At 40.8% G+C, this 13,433-nt stretch overlaps 1 pseudogene; it reads right to left on the bottom strand.

Annotated features, from left to right (window-relative positions):
• Nucleotides 1–1,240: 1,240 nt before the first annotated feature.
• LOC129856093 (myb-like protein X) lies at nt 1,241–7,732 on the bottom strand (annotated as a pseudogene).
• Nucleotides 7,733–13,433: the final 5,701 nt, after the last annotated feature.

Genomic DNA, 13,433 nt, shown 5'->3' with positions numbered 1-13,433 from the left:
CTGTTGGAGCATGACCTGTACGTCAAGTCTGAGATATGCTTGATGAATGCTTGATGAAAGGATGAATCTGATGTGGTTCTCTCACTATGAGATGAAAGAATGAGTCTGGTGTGGTTCTCTCACAATGAGATGAAAGGATGAGTCTGATGTGGTTCTCTCACTATGAGATGAAAGGATGAGTCTGATGTGGTTCTCTCACTATGAGATGAAAGGATGAGTCTGATGTGGTTCTCTCACTATGAGATATGTTAGCATAGGATGGTTTGCTAGAGTGTAGACTACCTGTGTTGCTCCTGCCCTGACACACATGTGCAACTCCCGACTGAAGAAGGAGTGGACATGGGTCGGAGGGTCGGAGATGCAACCGCTCCTCTCTCTGTCTTTCTGCCTCTCTCTGCTGCGTGTAGTCCAACCAGACCGAGAATTGATGATGATGTAAATCAAGTGTTATCAAGTGTTAATCAAATGGTATGCTGTTGGGGCAGGACAGATGATATTTATACTAAGGTGCTCAGGCACAGGTAGACCCCTATCTGTACCACAAGGTTTCATTTACAGTTTTTAGGACTACAAACTGGCGAGCTCTATGGCCACAACCATATGTGACAATTTAAAGAGACAAAGGATGCTTTGAGTACAAAACTGTGGGTACATTAGAGACCATTAGAGACCATTTTCTCTGGCACGCTCAATTCTGTTAGCATATCTTTCAAGTCTAATGTGACAAAAAAAGTTGTGGAGAATCTAAGGCTGGTGATTGTTTTTTTAAGACTTTGCAAACCCTAGAGGTTAGGAATCTGGGCTAATATCCATACTGTTTCTCTCTAGCAAAACACACAACACAGAATTGGTCTTGACCTGACCCTTAAAAACAATGTGCACACACAAACCATTGATGCTAAAATTATTTTATTATTTTATAATGCTTGAAGAATTTAAGAATGTATATAGAAAACAAGGGAAAGAATGAAAATGAATTTCAGAAAATATTTGTCAAATTGCAGAGGTCACTTCTTAGCAAGGAAAACGTCAGGAACTGAAAAAAGACAAAACAAGTAGCACTGTTAGAATCATGTAATACTGTGTCAAATAAACTTCACTTATCAGTTTTAACATTCTCCTCTCTTACCTATGCATTCTGCCTTCGTTCTTTTTTGCATATAAGGGATTTCAGGACCTTAGCCAAACTATTTTTCCCAGCTGCAAATATAGAGACATCTGAGAGAGAGAGAGCGAGAGAGGGAGAGAGAGAGAGTGTTAGACAGAGAGACAGAGATTGATAGAGATAGGAAAACAGAGTAAATGCGTGTGCGTGTAAGAGAGAGAAAGAGAGAGAAATATATATATAGAAAGAAAGAAAATGATCCAGAACAAACATCAGCCATGTTTCCTAAAAAAGACTTGAGTAAACATCAAACCGTTCTATTCCAATTGAGTACCAGAGCTTATAGTGTGCTTGTGTGGTCTCTTTCTCTCTCTCTCTCTCTGGCTCTCTCTGTCTATATGTCTTGCTCTGTCTGTCTGCCTCTTTCTGTGTCTCTCTCTTTAATTTTTTGTCTCCCTCTCTCTATATCTTTCATCCTTTTTACCTGTACCTCACTGTGCCATCAAATATTTTGTGAAAAGTCTGTCCCTCTCTATCCTGCTTCATGTTTTACCTTTGCATTTTACTGGCTGTTGATCATGCGGGTCCTTGCTTTTTAGCCCTGATGCAGTGAAAATAGAGTAATCTAAGGACAGAAAGGAATATATATGAATGGAGACTTGATAGGACAATAACACACAGCAATAAAAGTATAGTTAAGGCCTATAAGCTGTTTCAATGCACTAGAGGAGTACTGTGTTAATAAACTGCAGTCACACATAACTCAGTACCTTAGTGAGATACACTGCTGTTACTTAAATGAATAGTTTTATTAGCCTCCCCATGTGGATTAAGATGGCGTCGTCTGAGTGATGCTAAACCACCCTGAAGAAGGCTGCAAAGCCGAAACATCTGTGTACGCCATCCCTGATGCAGTTAAAATATATATTTTTTAAATCTAAAAATGACGTAAGCTTTATGTGACATCTTTTCGAGTGCAGACCATCGCACTGTTTTACTTATTTGAATTTACAGGTTTTTCGCACCAACCTAACTTTTGGGAGAGAGCAATGGTGCTCTTCGCTATTAAACCACAGATAATTCAATGTTTTGTGTTAGAGTCCCATGTCACTTTGCCTGGTCCTACCTTTACACTGTGGTTGTCTGGTCTGTTTGCTTGTCCCTTCCTGATTCTCTACCCTGGCCATGTGATCCTGCAGGGCCTTCTCATTCCTCAGCCTGCTCTGCTCTTCTTTAGACACCTCCTTTTTCTTTCCCTCTGTCCCTTTGGCCATCTCTTTATCTCTCCTTTCCTTCTGACCAAGCCCCCGTTTCTCTTCTTCCACCATCCTCTCATATTTTTCCATAATGAGCTCTGCATCTGTCTTTGGCTCTGTCACTTTGTCATTCCCATCTTTCTTTTGGACAATCTCACTTTTGGTACTCACTTTGGCCTGCTGAACCGGGGGGACCTTGGCCATGCCTGAGAGAGAGCGAGAGAGAGAGAGACAGACAGACAGACAGACAGACAGACAGACAGACAGACAGACAGACAGACAGACAGACAGACAGAGGGGGGGGGTTGGAAATAAACATCATTGCTGTTATTTAGAGCTTAGTGTGTCTCAGTTGGTCTTTCATGGTGCTTGCAACACCAGGGTTGTGTTTTCGATTCCCACAGGGGGCCAGTATAGTCGCTCTGAATAAGAGCATCTGCTCTATGACTAAAATGTAAATGTTAAATGTAAAAAGACAGCTCTACTGGTTATAGCATGGTCCTCCAACCCTCCTGACCTTTACACTTAGCTGGCTGTTCCTGACGAGACCCCTGAAGGACCTCTATCTCTGTCTTCTCTTGGTTCATTCCCCCACTTGTCAGGTCACTTTCACCTTTGACCTTTACTGGCTGATATGTCTGAGGGTTCTGAGTCTTTCCCTCCGCTGCAGCCCTCTGCTCTTGGTTTATCTTTCCAATCTTTTCTCTTGAGATCTCTCCATCAATCCTATCTGTATTCGGTAATGGTGTAACTGTGTAATCTTTGTTTTGTCTTTTCTTCTCATTGTCCTCTTTCCGCTTTTGCCATACTTCTTCAGTTATGAATCCATCGTCACTATCATAGTCACTCTCTGACCAGTCTGTGTCAATGTCCAGGTCCTGTTCACCTTTGACCTTTGTTGCCTGGTCTGTCTGAGTAGTGTTAGTCTTTCCTCCAGCTGCAGCAAACACAGAAAAGAGAAAAGAGGAAGGGACATCACTAACAGATATAACACAGAGACACAGCTTTCAAGCTAGCTCAGCACGCATCATTGCATCAATATGGTAATTCTAGCCTTTTTCACCTTTGCACATTGCTGGCTGGTCCTCCTGAGGTTTCAGAGTATTTGACTCAGTTGCAGTAACCATGGAGACATCTGACAAGATAAAGTCAAATTACTGGTGTTAATATCAAAAGGAGTGTGTTTTGATAATAATACTTTAAACACTAAAAGATGTACAGTGTTGACGATGCTTTCATACTGAACATGCTTTCAAATGAACAAATGAACGTCAGTTTAACTTCTAGTTTAGATTTACATTTGATTGAGTTGACAACTAATGTGAAATCAACAAAATGTAAACCATGTAATTGTATTTGGATTAAAAGTTGTGTGGAAAAAAACATTCCTGAAATTCCTTTACATTGATGACATTTTGCAAATCCAAGTAGTTTTCCATATTGATTCAATGTCATGTTATAAAATAGATTATTTTTTTGTGGAAAGAAGTGTGATTCAACCAGTTTGTGCCCAGTGAGTAGTGGGTCTTATGTGACACAACAATTCATAATGCTGCACCCCTCCTCTTTCTTACCTTTGCATTGCTGGGTCTGCTGAGTCTGAGCACCAGCTGAAAAGATGGATACATCTTCCGGGGGAGAGAGGTGGGCAAGGGAAAAGATAGATAAACATACTGAGGGAATTCATGCTCACTTCACAATCTGAACTTCTCCTTATCAGCTAGTGGTCTCTCTCTCTCTCTCTCTCTCTCTCTCTCACCTTTGCCTTTTGCTGGCTGGAGCTTTTTCTTCTCTTGGTTAATGATGTCTCTCAGCTGTATTTCCATCATGTTGGAGTTGTGTACACGCTTTCTTTTCCTCAATGTCCACACTCCACTTTGTCCATTCGTCTTTACCTATGTACTCATTGTCACTATCCATTGTTCCCTCACTATCATAGTCACTCTCTGACAAGTCAATGTCCAGGTCCTGTTCACCTTTGACCTTTGCTGCCTGGTCTGTCTGAGTGTTCTGAGTCTGTCCTCCAGCTGCAGCAAACACAGACAAATATGACAAGAAAATTGAGAGAATGGACATTAATACACACAGAAAAACAGAAATAAGAGAAGCGCCTTGAACATGCTAATAAACTATCTCAGCATTCAACATTATATCAATATGTTATAATCCAGGGCCCGGTTTCCCAAAACCATCATAAGGCTATGTTCATCGTTAGAACCTTCATAGGAGCGTTGTTAAATCTCAGAGCTGTTTCGAAAAAACCATAATTAGTCAAGTTGCAGTTGAAAACGCTGCCTCAGACCACTCGTAGTACAGCTAGTGCTTTGTTAAATGCTTTTTTTGCCCTTCTGCATCACTTTCTACACAGAAGATCTCCCCTAAACATAGAAACAAGCTGTTTAATTCAACAAGCAAAGTTCAGTAGGCTACATAGCCCTGTATTTCAATCATATTGAACTCAATTTAATCTTCAGTCAATTGACTTCTATTTGTAGACTACACGGTCTGTAATTTTTGCCTCAATACATATTTCATGATGTTTAACTACATGTGCCAAATGAATCTGTGATTTAGTGCATTATTATAGGGTAAGCGTCAGAATAAATCGCCTCAATATTTTGCAGCCATAAGGTGGTAATAGCTCTCTAGGAGCTGATCCGTCATCAGTATTGTGGAATAATTCTAATGTTAAGGTAAGATTTGAATGAAGAAATCTGATCACAGAGCAGCCCTGCCTTTCTTTCAATCAGTATCGACATCCAACGATGCACTTAGTGAACGTTCTCTCTGCATGGTGTTTTGGGAAACGCATGTGACATCTTCGGCCGTTATTAGAAAGCTGCATCACTTAAAACTTCTTCGGGGTAGGGGGCAGCATTTTCACTTTTGGATTAATAGCCTGCCCAATTTCAACTTCCTTCTACTCATCCCCAGAATATAAGACATGCATATTATTAGTAGATTTGGATAGAAAACACTCGGAAGTTTCTAAAACTGTTTGAATCATGTCTGTGAGCATAACAGAACTTATGTAGCAGGCAAAACCCCGAGGACAAACCATTCAGAATTTTTATTCTTTTGAGGTCACGGTCTTTTCAATGAGGTTTCATTGGGACACCAGATTTCTAAGGGACTTGTTTGCAGTTCCTACCGCTTCTACTGGATGTCACCAGTCTTTGGAAATTGGTTGAGGTTATTCCTTTGTGAAATGAGGAGTACGGCCATCGTAAAGGAGGGTCACTTGAAGTAAATTGTTTGAGAGAGGCGCATTACCAAAAAAGTTGCGTCAGTTTGTTTTCTTTTTGTATTGAACACAGATCATCCCGTCTTCAAATTGATCGATTATTAACGTTAAAAATCCCTAACGTTGTATTACAAAAGTAGTTCAAAATGTTTTGGTAAAGTTTACATGTAGCTTTTGATATATTTTGTAGTGACGTTGCGCAAGTTGGAAGCTGTGTTTTTCTGGATGAAACGCGCCAAATAAATTGACATTTTGGATATATATCGACGGAATTAATCGAACAAAAGGACCATTTGTGATGTTTATGGGACATATTGGAGTGCCAACAAAATAATTTCGTCAAAGGTAAGGCATGAATTATATTTTTATTTCTGCGTTTTGTGTCGTGCCTGCAGTGTTGAAATATGCTACTATCTTTGTTTACTGTTGTGCTATCATCAGATAATAGCATCTTGTGCTTTCGTCGAAAAGCCTTTTTGAAATCTGACATGTTGGCTGGATTCACAACGAGTGTAGCTTTAATTTGATATCTTACATGTGTGATTTAATGAAAGTTTGATATTTATATCATTTTATTTGAATATAGCGCTCTGTATTTTCCCTGGCTATTGGCCGGGTGGGACGATTGCGTCCCACCTACCCCAGAGAGGTTAACCTCCTCAGCAACTGAGATGGAGTAGTCTGACATTTGAAAAAAATGGTGTGTGAAAAGGTAAGTGTTAATGATATCACGGGAGTTTCCTACAATTCTAAAATATTAGTGATGATTTTCACATGCTGTCAAACAAGATCAGCACTCCTCATTGTAATTCCACTGACTGCCTTCTTACCTCCGCACGTTGCTGGTTGGTCCGTTTCCTCATCAATCTCAAAATCGGCTGTAATTTCCTCAGTCTCACTGTCACTCTCTGACCAGTCAATGTCCTGGTCCTTTTCACCTTTGACCTTTGCTGCCTGTTCTGTCTGAGTGTCGTTAGTCTTTCCTTCAATTGCTAGTTGATCCTCGCCTGGGCCCTGAGTCTTAACCGTTGCCGCTGCGAAAATGGAAAAATCTGAAAGAGATGACAAAGGTGTGAAAAGGTAAGTGTCATTGATATCAGTGGAGTTCACTACATTTAATGACAGATCAGTGATAATTTACATATGATGCCAAACAATTGTATTTTTTACCTTTGCACGTTTCCGATTGGTCTTCCTGAGGATGCTGAGTCTCCCTCTGCTCCAGCAAGTACCCTGTCCTCCTTCTCCTCCTGACTCTCTAACTGTCCTTTTGGTCATCCTTTTCTTTCTCTTGGTTGGATTTGACACTCTCACTGTCATTGCTATCTGACCCCTTTCCAGGAGCCAAAGTGAGCTCGTCAGATTCTGTCGCTCCATTTCTTTTGTATGTCTCTGTGTCTTGGCTTTGACCCTTTTTTCTCTTGCCCTCCTCTCTCTTTGTGTTGCTTTGGGTTGTTTTGTCTTTCTCAACGTTGTTGTCCGTATTGTCTTTGTCAACCATGCCTTTCTTCATGTTTGGTTTCCCACTCTTATCATCACATTCACTTATCACATTTCTTCCTGTTCTCTCATCACTCTCAATATCTGCCTTTTCTTCAACCTCCTCCTCCTCATCCGTTTCCTTTAATTCTTCACTAATGTCCTCAGTGAATATTTCCTCAATCTCGCTGTAGTCACTCTCTGACCAGTCTATATCACCTGCCAGGTTGTTCTGAACTTTGACATTTGCTGGTTGATCATTCTGACAGTAATTTGTAGCAACCTTCTCGCCAACAAGCATATTTTTATGTCCATCCTTTTGTTTCATCCCAGTGAAACCATCATCACTACTGTTACCTTTTTCCTCGGTCAGGAGTGCTTCCGTCGTTTCATTTTTCTCTTTGTCTGTTGTCTTCTTTTGGTGTGTTTTGGCACTTTTACTGTCATCACCATCTGAACATTCTGCATCACGTCTGTATTTCTTCCCATCACTCTTGGGGGTCATCATTCTGGTTGCCATCCCTCTCTTCATGCTTTGGGTTGATTTCCTCGATCACAGATGTGTCACAGGCTCAAAATGGCCAGAAACAAAGATTTTTCTTCTGAAACCCGTCAGTCTATTCTTGTTCTGAGAAATGAAGGCTAGTCCATGCGAGAAATTGCGAAGAAACTGAAGATCTCGTACATTGTTGTGTACTATTCCCTTCACAGAGCAGCGCAAACTGGCCCTAACCAGAATAGAAAGAGTGGGAGGCCCCGGTGCACAACTGATCAAGAGGACAAGTACATTAGTGTCTAGTTTGATAAGCAGACACCTCACAAGTCCTCAACTGGCAGCTTCACTGTTGATGTTGAGACTGGTGTTTTGCGGGTACTATTTAATGAAGCTGCCAGTAGGGCTGGCAAATAAATTAGCACGATATTTATATTTTTTCATTCGATAATGATAATTATCACGATATTAATCGAATGTTTAAAAGGTGCATGTCTGCTTCAAACTCAAGAATCCCTGAACAAACCGTGGTTAGAGCATTGGGCCAGTAACCGAAAGATTGTTAGATTGAATCCCCGAGCTGAAAAGGTAAAAATCTGTCGTTCTACCCCTGAACAAGGCAGTTAACCCACTGTTCCCCAATAGACCATCATTGTAAATAAGAAGTTGTTCTTAACTGTCTTGCCTAGTTAAATAAGGTTTACTTTTTTTTTATTATGTGAGCTACACATAAAATTATACTTAAAGGAAAATTGTTCCATGTTTTCAGCCAGGGAGCACTTACCTGTGGTCAATTAAATTGATAAGCCTCTTGAGACCTTTTCGACGGTGCTAATTGGTAGTGTCACAGGCCGGCTCATAGCCTGTGGCAAAAATGAGGGGACACGAACAACAGGTATAGGCCAATCAAAAAGGTTCTTTATTATAAACCAAAAACTATTAACTTTAAACAAAGATAAAGGAATGAGGTGTGAAAGTATCATAATGTAGGGTGAATGTAAAGTGCAGGGATGCGTGAATCTGTGTGTGAATATGACCGAGTGAAAACTACGTAAAACTACAAAGGAACAAACAAAACAGGATCATACCTGGAGGAGCAGAGAGAGAGAGACGAGTGGTTAGTGAAGCAGTTTAAATACCCTGAGCCCAGGTGGCTCCAATCACTAACGACCCTCCTCTGCCTGCAGGAGGAACCGCCCCTGCAATGCAGAGGGGCCGTGACAGTAGCATGTCCTTAGCAATGCAATGTATAATAGCATTTGTGATGTCTTTTCTATGTTTGTTTGTAGGGCATAAACGCTGTCAGTGTTGACTGCTTCGGGCAAACATCCCTAGATTGGCTGGTACTCGAGGGGCGTTTATCAATACCGTGGTGCAAACTCAAACTTCCTGCATGTTCCTAAGAGTGATTTGGATGTTGAAAAAGGTTTGTCGTATTACCAGACTTCGTAGCCACCTGTCTATGGCACAATATCCCCCGAACATTGCTCTGCTCTTTGTCGGACTTCAAAAAGCCAAACCACTTTCAAATTACTGAAACAGTTTAACCCTTTTTATCAATGATTTCTTCGTTGGAAGCTGCTCCTTCTCCATGGCTATCACAGCCGCTGTTTTTGCCTACATCACTCATTTTTCGTGGTTAATAGTGGCTACTTCATTACTCGAGGTGCTAAGTGGTTTTTAGTGGGCGTATACCTCTCCACGTGCATATTGTCACTTCTCTGCACATTCCTGCTGCGTCACAGAGGTGAAATGGACTGCTGTACCTAATTATTCTATATCGACATTATCAAAAATGAATCTAAATGTTTTATATTGTTATTGAGGGAAGTAATTACCTCGATTAATTATTGATATTGATTTATCGCCCAGCCCTAGCTGCCAGTTGAGAACTTGTGAGCCGTCTGTTTCTCAAACTAGACACTCTAATGTACTTGTCCTCTTGCTCAGTTGTGCACCGGGACCTCCCACTCTTTCTATCATGAATGAATGATCAACACAGAAGTCTCACGAGGTCATTAATGTTTCCCTGATTCCCTATAGAGCTGTTATAGAACTGCTGTGGGCACAAAAACAAATGAATGCAGGATCGGCTCATGATAATGACTTCAGGAAAATGGTGGTAATAACAGGCACCATTAATGTAGGAGTTGCCCTAACAATATGGTATTGTTTGGTCCATAGTGATTGATCTAATCTTTCTCCAAATGATCCCCTTCTATTATCCATCAGTAGTGCTTTCTATGGCAGGAGCAGTCAACAGCTATACAACACTAATGGTTCTCCCCCTCCTTGCCTTCTCTGTCCAACACTAGCTCCACCCTAATGCTGAAATCAAACTGTTAATAGCCCATTAGAGCTCCCATCTCATCACATGAACTTTATTAGCAGGAAGCTATCCAAGCTGTAATTGATACAGCCAGCCAAGTTTGTTTGGGTAGGTAAAAAAGGGCTTGAGATCCTGGCACATAGTCTCTCTTGTTTTGTGTGTGTGTGTGTGTGCTTTTCCAATACATTTAATTTCTAAAGGGTACATCTCTGGTTCCTGCCACATTGTGACAGATTGATTTGGTGTGTTTAACAGGTACCAGCCACAGCGTGTCCGTGTCTGAGATCCTAGCAGTCCGGGAGCTCGATGTGGACGGCGGGACGAAAGATGATGGCAGAAAATGCCCCAGAAACTGACTGAGGCCTATCCATATGCATTCACAGGTACAATTTGTTGATCATCTAGAGCAATCTACAGATAATGCATTCAATATGTAGTGTGATTACCCATAAAATTATGAGTTCACTCAAGTTTATACAAATATGCCCATTCAATAGAGAATTGCTTCTGAAAAACGATAGTCCAAACCATGTCTCTACCATATACAGTGCTTTCAGAAAGTATTCATACCCCTTGACTTATTCCACATTTTGTTTATACAGCCTGAATTCAAAATAGATTAAAATAAAAATTCTCACCCATCTACACACAATACCCCATAATGACAAAATTAAAACATGTTTTAGAAATTGTTGCAAATTTATGAAAAATGAAATGCATAGATATCATTTGCATAAGTATTCACACCCCTCAGTAAATACTTTAGAAGCACCTTTGGTAGCGATTACAGCTGTGAGTCTTTCTGGGTAAGTCTCTTAAGCGCTTTCCACACCTGGATTGTGCAACATTTGCCCATTTCTTTCAAGAAATTATTCGAGCTCTATCAAATTTGGTTGTTGAACATTGCTGGAGAACCATTTTCAGGCCTTGCCATCGATTTTCAAGTAACTTTATGTCAAAACTGTAACTCGGCCACTCAAACATTCACTGTCTTCTGGTAAGCAACTCCATTATACATATGGCATTGTGTTTTAGGGTATTTTCCTGCTGAAAGGTGAATTAATCACCCAGTGTCTGGTGTAAAGCAGACTGCGCTTAGCTCCGTTTCTTCTTTTTTTATCCTGATAAACTCCAGTCCTTAACGATACAAGCATACCCGTAACATGATGCAGCCACCACTATGCTTGAAAATATGAAGAGTGATACTCAGTAATGTATTGGATTTGTCCCAAACATAACACCTTTGTATTCAGGACAAAAAGTGAATTGTTTTGCCACTTTGTTTGCAGTATTACTTTAGTGCCTTGTTGCAAATATGTTTTGGAATATTTGTATTCTGTACAGGCTTCCTTTTCACTCTGTTAATTAGGTTAGTATTGTGGAGTAACTACAATGTTGTTGATTCATCCTCAGTTTTCTCCTATCACAGCCATTAAACTCTGCAACTGTTTTAAAGTCACAATTAGCCTCATGTTGAAATCCCTGAGCGGTTTCCTTCGTCCCCGTCAAGTGAGCTAGGAAGGACGCCTGTATCTTTGTAGTGACTGGGTGTATTGATATACCATCCAGTGTAATTAATAACTTCACCATGCTCAATATGGTAGATAATACCGCAATGTAAATTTGTTTTGTTAAGCCTCTGTACCCTGTCACCCCTTCGCGTCCCCCTTCCACAGTGTCTTATGTGGAGAGAGCGAGGCAGCACCGCTGGCGGTGTAGTGACGTCACCTTCCACTGTTCAGAGGGGGCGCTGCGTCAGCAGTGGATCCAGACCATCAGAGAGCAGCTCACAGCACTGAGTATGCCTGAGTATTACTGACAATGAATATGCTTTGTGAAGTTTGGTTGCAAAGCTTACTCAGAAATGAGAGTGGCCGTCATTCTGTTCTGTTAATCAGTAGTGCTGAGCGATTAACCGTCATTTCATATTTTTTCCGGTCATTAAACAACTCATTGACCGTCTGTTCAATTAATTGAATTCAATCTAGTTCGTTTTTTTATGTGAGCCCAGAGTGCCATTTCTCTAGAGAGAAATTAAATAATTCACGACAGAAATTAAGTAAACTATGTGGGACAAGGTGCTGAAGGGAGTTGTCAGTTTCATTAAGCAAATATTCAACCTAGTTCAGCTCAGAAACATGATAATTAACTACAATCCAATTGTGCCAGTTTCTTCAGTTTTGGACAGAGATCAGAGAGGTTGCCAAAATCAGTCCAAAATAAGCCCAATGTGTTTCTATGTTCTTATTTTGGACCTCAACTTGTCGCCTGCCTTTGACAACAACTCCCATTGTTAGGGCAGAGACATCATTATATACAGATCTCTGGACGGATACACTTTTACGCTTGCTATGTTAGATGCACACAGAAAATTGTACACATATTTTTTTTTATATATATTTTTTTATATCCCTTTTATTTAACCGGGTAGGCAAATTGAGAACACGTTCTCATTTACAATTGCGACCTGGCCAAGATAAAGCAAAGCAGTTCGACACATACAACAACACAGAGTTACAGATGGAGTAAAACAAACAGTCAATAATACAGTAGAAAAATAAGTCTATATACAATGTGAGCAAGTGAGGTGAGATAAGGGAGGTGAAGGCAAAAAAAGATAAAAATAAAATTAAAATATAAAAAAGGCCATGGTGGCGAAGTAAATACAATATAGCAAGTAAAAACACTGGAATGGTTGGTTTGCAGTGGAAGAATGTGCAAAGTAGAGATAAGAATAATGGGGTGCAAAGGCGCAAAATAAATACAGTAGGGAAAGAGGTAGTTGTTTGGGCAAAATTATATATGGGCTATGTACAGGTGCAGTAATCTATGAGCTGCTCTGACAGCTGGTGCTTAAAGCTAGTGAGGGAGATAAGTGTTTCCAGTTTCAGAGAATTTTTGTAGTTCGTTCCAGTCATTAGCAGCAGAGAACTGGAAGGAGAGGCGGCCAAAGGAAGAATTGGTTTTGGGGGTGACCAGAGATATACCTGCTGCAGCGCGTCCTACAGGTGGGTGCTGCTATGGTGACCAGCGAGCTGAGATAATGGGGGACTTTACCTAGCAGGGTCTTGTAGATGACCTGGAGCAAGTGGGTTTGGCGACGAGTATGAAGCGAGGGCCAGCCAACGAGAGTGTACAGGTCGCAGTGGTGGGTAGTATATGGGGCTTTGGTGACAAAACGGATGGCACTGTGATAGACTGCATTCAATTTATTGAGTAGGGTATTGGAGGCTATTTTGTAAATGACATCACCGAAGTCGAGGATTGTTAGGATGGTCAGTTTTACAAGGGTATGTTTGGCAGCGAGTGAAGGATGCTTTGTTGCGGATTAGGAAGCCAATTCTAGATTTAACTTTGGATTGGAGATGTTTGATGTGAGTCTGGAAGGAGAGTTTACAGTCTAACCAGACACCTAGGTATTTGTAGTTGTCCACATATTCTAAGTCAGAGCCGTCCAGAGTAGTGATGTTGGACAGGCGGGCAGGTGCAGGCAGCGATCGGTTGAAGAGCATGCATTTAGTTTTACT

Source organism: Salvelinus fontinalis, chromosome 5 (genome assembly GCF_029448725.1).
Source record: "Salvelinus fontinalis isolate EN_2023a chromosome 5, ASM2944872v1, whole genome shotgun sequence".
NCBI lineage: Eukaryota > Metazoa > Chordata > Actinopteri > Salmoniformes > Salmonidae > Salvelinus > Salvelinus fontinalis.
Note: the sequence above shows the minus strand (reverse complement) of the source record. Positions and strands in the feature narration are given on the sequence as shown.